At 41.5% G+C, this 12,856-nt stretch overlaps 3 long non-coding RNA genes across 3 annotated transcripts in view; 2 read left to right on the forward strand and 1 right to left on the reverse strand.

Annotated features, from left to right (window-relative positions):
- Positions 1 to 927: 927 nt before the first annotated feature.
- LOC129524164 (uncharacterized) lies at positions 928 to 5,569 on the forward strand. The gene is made up of 3 exons (XR_008667866.2): positions 928 to 1,024; positions 1,142 to 1,243; positions 5,500 to 5,569. It is a non-coding gene; the product is annotated as an uncharacterized lncRNA (long non-coding RNA).
- LOC134759026 (uncharacterized) lies at positions 4,242 to 8,795 on the reverse strand. The gene is made up of 3 exons (XR_010134878.1): positions 8,723 to 8,795; positions 7,437 to 7,550; positions 4,242 to 4,300 (listed from the first exon to the last, which is right to left on the reverse strand). It is a non-coding gene; the product is annotated as an uncharacterized lncRNA (long non-coding RNA).
- The window catches only part of LOC129524165 (uncharacterized), a 32,090-nt gene continuing 27,888 nt past the window's right edge, over positions 8,655 to 12,856 (forward strand). Inside the window, exon 1 of the long non-coding RNA XR_008667867.2 lies at positions 8,655 to 8,788. This is a non-coding gene — a long non-coding RNA (uncharacterized lncRNA). The remainder of the gene's footprint in view (positions 8,789 to 12,856) is intronic.

Consider the following 12,856-nt stretch of genomic DNA (forward strand, 5'->3'; position numbering starts at 1 on the left):
ATGATTGTTGTAAGTCATGTGGCCCCACTAAATTGTAACTTTCCACTAATACAAACACTTATCTCAAAGAACAGTGCTATGTATTCTTCTTTGTACAGACTCAGTTCTTTCTTCATTAACATTTCAGCATAGTTCTGGCATTTAATAAACATGAGTGATTGTTTTCTTGGCCTAAGCAATCACGACAGTCTAGTTGATTTGTGTTCACAAAATATAAGAAATATGCTTTTCTACCACCATTCAAAGGAGAAATGCTGATGTGTAATTCATTGATTTGACTTATGGCAAGCACACGAAGACAATGGTAGACTCCAGTGTATTTAAGTGCATTTGTAAATGCTCACTAAAATCTGATTGAAATGTATGTCTTTCTGCACACTAATATTTTAGTAACAACTATTGCATATACAGAAATTGGCTCACAAAGGTAGACAATCTGCCTTTGATATTTTAAAACCATAGGTGGAAGAGGATGCCTAACTATTCTACATAATTTTTCCCTTGACCTTTAAGCTGCTGAGGAAAGATAAGGATTTCAAAAAATCTTTATCATGATTCACAACCAGGAAGGGGAGGGAGGATCATAAAAACTGATCAAAGCAATTCATCTGGTAGTGCTGGCAACATCTTGGCCAGCTAAAATACTCTGAAAACTACGGATTTAGTGGATTTTTATAAACTACATACAAATTGTTTATGTAAATGAGAATTTTCCATAGCTTAATTAATTTATATTTATTTGTATAATATGCACATATATTAAATCATTTATTTCTCATACCAACTCCACAATGTACGTACTATTATTATTCTTGTACAGATGACTTAACTGAAAGAGAGAGAAGATGAATAGCTTCCAAAGATTGTGAGCTCACAATAGACAGAGGCTGGTGATGAGCTCAGGACACCAAGTTTCAGAGCCACGCCTGTGCCCCTACCCCAAAGAGACCTCACCATGAGCCCCTACCCCACAGAGACCTCGCCATGAAGAGGTGAAGGAGTAGGATTTCCTTTGAAGGATCTTGTATGTTTATTTCAGTTACACTGTGGTCAGTTTATAAGTTTCATACGAATAATTTAGAATGTTTTCCATTGAGCACTGTTTACTGGGAAATACTAGAGAGGCCTTGTTTTCTTGCAGGAAGTCCTTGACAGATGAGAAGAATATTGAAGCTGCCTAAGAAGGTCACAGCTGGAAGGCCTGAGCAGCTTTGCTGAGGGGTAGTGGGCCCTGCTGAACAAGGTACCCTAGTGATGCCGGAGGGTTTGGAGGGCAGGAGTGCATGTTCTCTAACATCTGTTAATGTAGGCCAGAGGTATAAATGTCTAGAGCCAGGAGGATTCTGCAAGCAATTATGTTAGACTGGCCAGTCAGCACAATAGGGGAGTGAGCTGTGGGGAATAGAGGGTACACATGCAGCTGCAGAAAGCCAAAGATTTCCTTTGCTAATAAAGATCTGGAAGCAGTCATTGTACTCTGCTTCCCAAGAGGCAAGTTGTCTAACCAGCAGACCACAGCGCAGAGAGATCAATCAAGATGGTGGCCTTGCCTGTGCAGGTTCTGCCAGGTCAAGTGAAGCGTCAAGCTGCAGAAGATCTAAATGCTGACAGAATGCTGGAACCTGCAGCCATGTGGCCAGGAGACAGATTCGTCTCCAGACTTCACATGAATCTTTTTGGGCAGTTTAACCAGTGTCACCCAGAAACTAATACCCATTAATAAGCTGCTAGATGGGAACAAAAAAATGAAGCCCTGGAATACAGCCAGTGAGCCGGCTCTACTGAAACATTGCTTACAACTTCTCTGCTGATCCAGATGTGAGACAAATGTATGACCATAGATTCAATTAGTAGCAATCGCTATAAAGTGAGCTGAAAATGGAACAGAAAATCTAGGAATATTTGCTGATTTACAGTCCCAAGCCTGGGGAAGGTGCACAGAGAGCAGCTGGGTATGGGGCTGTCAAAGATGGTGTGACTTTTCCTTTCTTTCTTTCCTTTTTCTTCTTTTGAAGAAGGCAGAATCAAAAATAGCAACACGCTCAGCAAACAGCATCTACAGCTGCTCAGGAAAGAACAGCCTTCATTCAAATGCACTGCAGAAAGGACAGCTGGTCACATTGGTCTTTCAGCCTTCCTGCTGCACATATTTAGTAACAGAGTCGGTGGCAGTTTCTTTGAGTATAAAAGACACTGATAGATATCTGGGATAACTCCAATTCAGTTAAATTTTGCATAAGGAGGACTTACCAAGTCCTTTTCCATTATGCCCAAATTCAATTCTCTCTAGTTGTCCCAGATTTTTTTTTAATATGGAATATCTCAGACTTTAAAATAGAAAGAGATGGGGCTATTAAAACATAAAGTCAGAGCATTAAAAGTCACGATCTCGGCTGGGTCAGGGTGGTGACTGCTCCAAATAGAAAAATGACAGGATGTTTTGTGCATCCATTCAGAATTAATATTCTGTTCTTCAAACATGAAACATATAGTTCCCAAGTTATTAACTTATAATTCCTAACTTTGAAGTGGGGTACGTGGAGGATGAGGTCCCCATTCAGTTATAATTTGACAAATGGACTCAGTAAACAGGCATTTAATACTGGGAACACTGCACAACCAACAGTGTTAGGAATTGAAGAGGCAGCCAAATAATGAACAAATCTACCTGTCCCTTAGGAAGGCACCTACACTCGGACACTGGCATAGCTGGTACAAATAATTGTTACTATAATGCACAGTGGATTCAGTGCACACACACACACACACACGAATGCACACACAAAACCCACAAATGCCCTAAGGGAACAGAAAGAAATTGAATTTATATCAAGGAGAAGGAATCAAGAAGGGATTTGGAGATGGACCTTGAAGAATTAGCAGGGTTTTGACAGGTGAAGATTTTGAATTTGGGAGGGGGCAGAGTAAACTTGGGAACCTATAAAGTCATCCAATTAGGATGTAAAATAAAAAGCTGAAAGGGAGGGCTTAGCCCTGTATGAAGGGATTTCAGCTTGCAGAGTTTTGAGCAGGAAAGCGACATGGTTGGAACTGCAATTTAAGAAAATATCCAATCTAGTCAGATAGTTTACTTTTTATTATTCTTGCCCTCTGTCCACAGGATACTCAGAGATGGAAAGGAGTAAAATATAATAAGTGCTTTGGATGTTGTCATGATGCTCAAGTTCACCCTCTTTTTAGTTTTGAAATATGATATTATCTCCCATCATCTGTTATTTAAAAGATGGCAATAAATATTAAATTTGACTCTTTCTTCTAGAGCACTGTAAACATACAGATGAGAAAAAAGAAGTATGGTTCCATAGGCTGTGCCAGTAATAATAATTAACACGATGCTTTCTGACAAAAGTAGGGCAGGTTATTATTGAGCTCCGTTTTCAGAATGGGAAGCTCAGGTCTTCGGGATTCGGATCCTGGTCCTGCCCCTCCACCTGCTGTTCTCTGTGGCCTCCACCAAGCCCCCCTAAAGCCCCTTGATGTTCCTTCCTGGCCTCCTTCTCTAGTAGCTTGTCCATTGGCGATTTGACATTTAAAAATATCTTCAGCAGCGTAAGAAGCCCTTTGCTAGCCTTGGTCTCTCTGTCTTCTTCCTTTGTAAATCTATTTTTGGAGATATAGCCTGAAAATGTGGTTGTCAAGGTAAACATCTCTCGCTAACAAAGAAAGTCTTGAAGGATTTTGGAACTGATTAGCAATAAATGGGGAAACGAGATCAAGAAAACAACTTCAGAAAATGGTCACAGACCTGCACACCTATCACAGGCACAGCACAGGAATTACTGACAGAGCAGGAGGTGGAACGAGAACAGATATAACAAGATAGGAGCATTTAACTCCAAGGAACAGGAGCCAAGGCTCATCCATCACAATACCTGACTCTGCCCGGACAGCCAACACTCCCCATGTTCACCCAGCCTGCTCCTTGGCCTATGCTCAGGTAGCTGAAGCAGTGGAAAATACTCGGGGTCTCAAAAAAGGAAGAAAGTAGCTGACCCATAAATATCACATTTTACAAAGATTTCCTTCCTGTCAGAACCTGAAGAGAATGATAGTGTCGTGTGAGTAACGTTAATAGGTTTAATATAACAGGATGTAAGACTCACCTTTCCTCTTCCAAGGGGGTCTGAGTGGTCCTGAGATGAGAGAGTTGCAGAGGCTCAGATGCGCTCTTGGTCCCAGCCAGTTATGCGGACATCTGCATCACGTCCTGGAGCTTTAGTGTCACTTGCATGCACCTTCATTTGATATGTCCCCCGACTGCATCCAGGCCCTTTGTCACCTGAGAATTAGGAATGATTTCAGCACCAGAGTCAGCTCTGTTTTTAAAATTTGTTTATTTCTTTCTCATTTTTTTTTTTCATATTTTATTTTTGCAGAGACAGGGTCTCACTATGTTGCCCAGGCTGGTCTTGAACTCCTGGCCTCAAGTGATAATTCCTGCCTCAGCCTCCCAAAGTGCTGGGATTATAGATGTGAGCAACCACACTCAGCCATTTTTTTTTCTTTTTAATTAATAATGGAAGAGGCTGAGTTTTTTTTCCTTGAATTTCTGGCTTATCAGTGTTCATAATGAACTTTCTGCCAAGTAAATCAATATGAAAATGAGATTTGTTAGCACTTTAGCCAGAAAGCATAAGAAAAAGGACAGGTTAAACTCAGGTAACAAGCTTGGAAGTTTGTCTTCTGGAAAGCCTTTGTTTTCTGAGGAGGACTACCTACTCCCCACCACGGAGGAGAGCTAAAATGGACAAGTAGATTCAAGACTTAGTAGAATCTATGAGTCATCTTCCTTGCCCTGGGCCAATCTGTGCTCATCTAGAAAAGGCCAGGCTGTTAGTCCAGAAAGCCCCTCTTAAGCATGGGGGATGCATTCTATGACCCCCAGTGGGTGCCTGAAACCATAGATAGTACCAAATGCCATGTCCACTATGTTTGTCCTTATACGTACATATGGATAATAAAGTTTAATTTGTAAATTAGGCACAGGAAGAATTGTCTTAGTCCATGTGTGCCTATGTAAAGGAATAAATGAGGCTGGGTGATTTATAAAGAAAAGAGGTTTATTTGGCTGCTTCCCCTCATGGCAGAAGGGGAAGGAGAGCTGGCATATGCAGATCCCATGAAGAAAGGAAGCAAGAGAGGGGAGGGAGGGGCCGGCCTCTTTTTAAAAATCAGCTCTCTTGAGAATTAACGGAGAGACAATTAACTGTCTTCCCACTCCCAGGGAGGGCATCCGTCTGTTCATGAAGGGTCCACACCCAGGAACAAAACACCTCCCATCAGGCCCCCCCTCCAACATAGGGAATCAAATTTCAACATGAGGTTTACTTGACAAACATCCAAACTATAGCAGAGATGAACAACAGTAACTAATAATAAAATAGAACACTTATAATAATACAATATACTTAATAAAAGTTATGTGAATGTGGTCTCTCTCTCTCTCCCAAAGTATCTTATTGTATGTAATATTTTCAGACGGCAGTTAACTATGGCTAACTGAAAACAAGAAAAGTGAAACCACAGGGGGATGACCACACATGAGTGAGTATTAGGGGGTGGAGCTCTTTCTGTCCAGCTGTCAAGTCCAAGCTTCCTTCTGCCTTTGTAGGAGATACTCTCCTTTTTTCTAACAAGGTAGCTAGTGCATCCCTAAAGCTGGGGTAAGTTTTGTGCTAGAGAAAAGCCTTCTGTCAGCCTACTACCATGCTAAGGTGAGAGTGATGAAGGAAGTGTATTCTTTTCAGGGGTATCTTGACGGGAAAAAAAGAATGACCAGTGGAAGCTATGATTACTCCAAAACGATGAATTCTTTATTGTAGAGTGCCAGGGACCAGGGCACTGGGGCTGAGGCAGATATATGTGAGGGGAGGTTGTGCGGAAGGAGCAGTGGTGAGGAGGTGGTGGGCTTTTTCATTAGCCCACATTATCATTCAGTTTACTGTTAAGCCCAGTCCTATTGTGATCCACAGACATTGTTGATTCCTAGTCCTCTTGTCAAGGGGACTATCTAAGAGAAGGTTGAAGCAAGGGACCCACACCATGGGCTTTTTTTTTTTTTTTTTTTTTTTTTAAGACAGTCTTGCTGCATCACCTAGGCTGGAGAGCAGTACCAGGATCTTGGCTCACTGCAACCAGGTTCAAGGGATTCTCACGCCTCAGCCTCCCAAGAAGCTGGGATTACAGGTGTGAGCCACCTCGCCCCGCCATGGACATTTTTCAGTCCAGCTCTGACCCCTGCTGGCTCTATGACCTCAAGACCTTTGCCTCTGATTTCTAATCTTTAAAATGAAAATATAACCATATTTTTTCACGTAACAATAGCAATGCAAATCCCTACAATTAGTTACACATTTGAACATGACTGGAGACTCCAATCCTCCCTCCCACTATGACCCTTCCTGCCAGTGCTAGCCGAGAGAGGAAGCAATCTGAAATGGATCCAGAACACAGTTTGGGGTAAAGCATTAAAAAGTCTTGTTTCTACTTGGAGAATTGTTTGGTGAATCTCAGGCCCTTTTGTATCCCTAATTTTAAGAATTTCTAAGAATTCTCTTCTAGGGCTACAAGGGGATTTAGAATACCTCTTGTTTGGAGAGAAGAGACCTCCTTCATTACAACACCTGCCCACCCTCCAAAGACAAGAAAGAACAAAGACTAGGACAGAGGCCAATGGACAGGCTTCTTAGGTCTATGCTTAATCTAGTGCAAGGTTGTAGATAGGTTTCCTCTCCGGTACCAAAAAGTGCTGTGTCGGGAAGGATTCTGAGGCCACATCTGGGTCACTATGGATCATCAGTGTCTGCCAGGGGTGTTTCAGGGGGTCCCAGAGCGTGCAGCTCACTAATTTGTCCTCCCTAGTCTAGTTATATATCACTCAAACTCACAATGGTTAGAGCTGAGCTAGAATTTAGGCCCAAAGCTAGAACTCAGTCCTGCAGAATGCGCTTTTGCCGTTAGTGTCCTCTTGCATTTATTTTTCCCAGGATTTTATTGGGCTTTGGCTACGTTAGGCAATCAAAGATTTGGGATCCTATCTGAGTCCCTTTTCCTGAGAATGATGAATGCCTGACAGTGCTCAGCAAACCAAAGTTGAGTTTGGTTATTTGCTGGGTCACACAGGAGCCCCAAGCTGGAGCAGCTGCACAGCTCATGGATCCATTTTTATTTATCTCAAAAAGGTAAAGTTTTGAGAGAGAAGCTTGCTCACGGGTGGGGTAAAGCAGCCTCACTTAGGTCTCTCAAGCAGCAAAAGTAGCTGCAGTCCTGGATGTGTACATCCTAACTGAGTACAACAGGGAGGAGGATCCCTCTGAAGACAAGCAGGTTGCCCTTGGAGAGGCAGAGATTCTGAGCAGCGGCTTTGGGACACAGATGAATGAAACAGAGGTACTCTTTCTTTTTAGCTCCCTTACCAAAGGACGCAGGCATTGGTGTTGCTTGGAAAACGTTCTATTACAAATGCTCACAGACGGAAAGGTTGTCCTAGACGAGTTATTCAATTCAGGAGCGAAGCATCAGGAATGGAACTGCTAAAGAGAAAGGTTAAAAGAGTGTTCTTTAAATATGTATTAAGGATGCTAAAGAGAATGAAAAAGCCTCAGGGAAGACCCCAGCGCCAGTGTTGGCAGTATTTACAGTTTCTAAAGGTAGTTAGAAACACAGTTTCAGGAGGCATTCTCTTGCAGAGGAGATGGTCAGTACAGTTGAGGAAATCTTAATTCTGTAGTTAACCTATTTATGGTTAACTTGCCCCAAATGCATTCTTTCTTTCTTTTTTTTTTTTTTTTTTTTTGAGACGGAATCTCGCTCTTTCGCCCAGGCTGGAGTGCAGTGGCGCGATCGCGGCTCACTGGAAGCTCCGCCTCCCGGGTTCACGCCATTCTCCTGCCTCAGCCTCCCGAGTAGCTGGGACTATAGGCTCCTGCCACGGCGCCCAGCTAATTTTTGTATTTTTTTTTTTTTAAGTAGAGACAGGGTTTCACCGTGTTAGCCGGGATAGTCTCGATCTCCTGACCTCGTCATCCGCCCGCCTCGGCCTCCCAAAGTGCTGGGATTACAGGCGTGAGCCACCTGCCCCCACCCCCTCCGGCCAAATGCATTTTTAAAATCACTGGTGTGCCCAAGCATGGTGGGTCATTCTGCTAATTTCAGCACCCTGGGAGGCCAAAGCAGGTGGAGCCCTTGAGGCCAGTTGTTCAAGAGCAGCCCTGGCCTTTATTTTAGACTTTTCTAAAATAAAATAAAATCACTGGTGATAGAGTCTTGATAACTGGTATAAACAAAAACTAAAATCCCTTCATCTTTCTTCTCCTCCCTTTTCTCTATTTGCTTCCTCCTGCTAGACAACAGACATAGCCACTGTCTCTGTTCTCTTGTCCAGCTAATAATGACATACAGCTCTTGATGGCAGTATTGTCTGGTTCTGGAATAGCCTGTTTGCTAGGGGGACATTTACAAAAATGTACTAGGGGTATTGGCTACTGCAGAGGTGTCATTACGCTCTGGGGTTCAGTGCTTTGGACATATTGCAGATGTGGTGGCTACAGTCCACCGCTGTGTTCAGTTGGCTCCTGAAACTGAAACGAAGATGGGCTAGTGTCAGCGTTAGCTTATTTCCTCTTTCCAGGAGAAAACAGCTGGATGAATTCCAGTGGAAGCCGACTTGACCTTCAGCTACCAGCCAGTGACCCCAGCTCACACTGTGTCCGGAATTGGTAGGTTCTTGGTCTCGCTGACTTCTGGAATGAAGCCACCAACCCTCACGGTGAGTGTTACAGTTCTTAAAGATGGTGTGTCCGGAGTTTGTTCCTTCTGGTTCAGATGTGTCAGGAGTTTCTTCCTTCTGCTGGGTTCGTGGTCTCACTGGCTTCAAAAGTCAACCTACAGACCTTAGGCGGTGAGTGCTACAGCTCATAAAGGTAGTGCGGACCCAAAGAGCTAGCAGCAGCAAGATTTATTGTGAATAGCAAAACAACAAACCTCCCGAAAGATGGAAGACCACCCAGCAGTTTGCCCCTGTGGGCGTGGGTGGCCTGCTTTTATTCCCTTATCTGGCCCCACCCACATTCTGCTGATTGGTCCATTTTATAGAGAGTTGATTGGTCTATTTTACAGAGAGCTGATTGGTCCGTTTTGACAGAGTGCTGATTGGTGCGTTTACAATCCTTTAGCTATACAGAAAAGTTCTCCAAGTCCCCACCCAACCCAGAAGCCCAGCCGCTTCACCTCTCAACATCAGGCCTTAGAATGGAACACTTTTGCCAAGGCTGAGCAAAAGGAAAATATGAGAAGGAAGAAGCTTTGTGCATGTCTTGTAATTTACATTTTTCTAAATTAATTAGAAAGATTCAAAAGAGTTATTTAATGAATACGACTAAACATTTATGAGATGATGGCAAATTTAAGCCACTTATGTTGCTGTTATTCTATTTTATGAACAGTGTTGAAATCCAGTACACGATATTTAATTTCATCTGCTGGGCTTTGTTGGTTGATGCAGGTGAGCATAACTTAAGATAACAGAGATGAGGATGGTTTTCTGACCTGGTAGATGGTCTAAGTGTGTTTTTTTCTCTTCCCTTAACGTCAGCATAATTTACTGCACAATTACGTGCATCAATCTTAATTTTATAGTTCATGAGTTTTGACAAATGCATGTAGCCAGGTGCTCAATACCCTGATTGAGATGAAGAATGTTGACTTAGAAAACCCTTTTTTCCTGTTCTTCACTAATCCTCTCCCCAATAAGAGGCAACCACTATTCTGATGTCTGCCACTGTAGATTAGTTTTACCCGTTCTTTAAACTACACATGAATGAAATCCTATAGCACATACTCTATTTATGTATTTTTTATTTGAACAGATTATGTTTTTGAGATGTATCCATGTTGTTGGTTATTGGCTGTTTTTATTACTGACAAGTATTTCTTTGTAGGAATGCATCATATATTTCTCCATTCTCTTACTGATGGACATTTGTGTTGTTTTCAGTTATAGGAAATTATGAAGAGAGCTGCTATGAACATTACTACACAGGCATTTTCCTGCAGATATGGGAATGTGATATTGCTTTGTTATAGGATAATTCCGTGTTTACATTTGTAAAGATTTGGCAAATTGCTTTTCAAAATGGTTGTACCATTGTACATTCACCCTAATAATGTATGAAAGTTCTAATTCCTCCACATTTAGTGATGTTAGCCCTTTTAATTAGCTATTCTAGTAGAACAAAAATATATCTCCTTGTGATTTTATCTTTCTCTCATGAATAATGATTTCTTTTCTTTTTTTTTCCTCTTTTTTTAAACTGTTGTTTTAGGTTCAAGGGTACATGTGCAGGTTTTTATACAGATAAACCCGTGTCATGGGAGTTTGTTGTACAGATTATTTTGTTACACAGGTACTATGCCTAGTACTCAATAGTTATTTTCTCTGATCCTCTCCCTTTTCCTATCCTCCACCCTCAAGCAGGCCCCAGTGTCTTTTGTTCCCCTCTTTGTGTCCTTGTCTTCTCATCGTTTAGCTCCCACTTATAAGTGAGAATATGCAATATTTGGTTTTCTGTTCCTGCATTAGCTTGCTAAGGATAATGGCCGCCATCTCCATCCAGTTCCTGCAAAGGACATAATCTTGCTCTTTTTTATGGCTATCCTTTATCTTCTTTATCAAGTCTACCATTTAGACTTGATAAAAAGACAATGTGGCATTTAGGTTGCTGCCACGTCTTTTGCTATTGTGAATAGTACAGCAAGGAACATACACATGTATGTGTTTTTATGATTGAACGACTCATATTCCTTTGGGCATATATCCAGAAATGGGATTGCTGGGTCAAATGGTAGTTCTGCTTTCAATTCTTTGAGAAATTGCCACACTGCTTTTCATAATGGTTGAACTAATTGACACTCCCACTGGCAATATATAAGCGTTCCTTTCCTCCAAAACCTCGCCAGCATCTGTTTTTTTTAATTTTTCATTAATAGCCACTTTGACTGGTATAAGATGGTATTTCATTGTGTTTTTGATTTGCATTTCACTAATGATGAGTGATATTGAGCTTTTTTTCATATGCATCTTGGCCACATGTATGTCTTTTTTTTATTATTATTATACTTTAAGTTTTAGGGTACATGTGCACAATGTGCAGGTTAGTTACATATGTATACATGTGCCGTGCTGGTGTGCTGCACCCATTAACTCGTCATTTAGCATTAGGTATATCTCCTAATGCTATCCCTCCCCCCTTCCCCCACCCCGCAACAGTCCCCAGATTGTGATGTTCCCCTTCCTGTGTCCAAGTGTTCTCATTGTTCAGTTCCCACCTATGAGTGAGAACATGCGGTGTTTGGTTTTTTGTCCTTGTGATAGTTTACTGAGAATGATGATTTCCAATTTCATCCATGTCCCTACAAAGGACATGAACTCACCATTTTTTATGGCTGTATAGTATTCCCTGGTGTATATATGCCACATTTTCTTAATCCAGTCTATCATTGTTGGACATTTGGGTTGGTTCCAAGTCTTTGCTGTTGTGAATAGTGTCACAATAAACATATGTGTGCATGTGTCTTTATAGCAGCATGATTTATAATCCTTTGAGTATATACCCAGTAATGGGATGGCTGGGTCAAATGGTATTTCTAGTTCTAGATCCCTGAGGAATCGCCACACTCACTTCCACAATGGTTGAACTAGTTTACAGTCCCACTAACAGAGTAAAAGTGTTCCTATTTCTCCACATCCTCTCCAGAACCTGTTCTTTCCTGACTTTTTAATGATCGCCATTCTAACTGGTGTGAGATGGTATCTCATTGCGGTTTTCATTTGCATTTCTCTGATGGCCAGTGATGGTGAGCATTTTTTCATGTGTTTTTTGGCTGCATAAATGTCTTCTTTTGAGAAGTGTCTGTTCATGTCCTTCGCCCACTTTTTGATGGGGTTGTTTGTGTTTTTCTTGTAAATTTGTTTGAATTCATTGTAGATTCTGGATATTATCCCTTTGTCAGATGAGTAGGCTGCGAAAATTTTCTCCCATTTTGTAGGTTGCCTGTTCACTCACTCTGATGGTAGTTTCTTCTGCTGTGCAGAAGCTCTTTAGCTTAATTAGATCCCATTTGTCAATTTTGTCTTTTGTTGCCATTGCTTTTGGTGTTTTAGACATGAAGTCCTTGCCCATGCCTATGTCCTGAATGGTAATGCCTTGGTTTTCTTCTAGGGTTTTTATGGTTTCAGGTCTAACATTTAAGTCTTTAATCCATCTTGAATTAATTTTTATATAAGGTGTAAGGAAGGGACCCAGTTTCAGCTTTCTACATATGGCTAGCCAGTTTTCCCAGCACCATTTATTAAATAGGGAATCCTTTCCCCATTGCTTGTTTTTGTCAGGTTTGTCAAAGATCAGATAGTTGTAGATATGTGGCATTATTTCTGAGGGCTCTGTTCTGTTCCATTGATCTATATCTCTGTTTTGGTGCCAATACCATGCTGTTTTGGTTACTGTAGCCTTGTGGTATAGTTTAAAGTCAGGTAGCATGATGCCTCCAGCTTTGTTCTGTTGGCTTACGATTGACTTGGCGATGCAGGCTCTTTTTTGGTTCCATATGAACTTTAAAGTAGTTTTCTCCAATTCTGTGAAGAAAGTCATTGGTAGCTTGATGGGGATGGCATTGAATCTATAAATTACCTTGGGCAGTATGGCCGTTTTCACGATATTGATTCTTCCTACCCATGAGCATGGAATGTTCTTCCATTTGTTTGTATCCTCTTTTATTTCATTGAGCAGTGGTTTGTAGTTCTCCTTGAAGAGTTCCTTCATGTCCCTTGTAAGTTCAA

The sequence above is a fragment of the Gorilla gorilla genome, chromosome 7 (assembly GCF_029281585.2).
Source record: "Gorilla gorilla gorilla isolate KB3781 chromosome 7, NHGRI_mGorGor1-v2.1_pri, whole genome shotgun sequence".
NCBI lineage: Eukaryota > Metazoa > Chordata > Mammalia > Primates > Hominidae > Gorilla > Gorilla gorilla.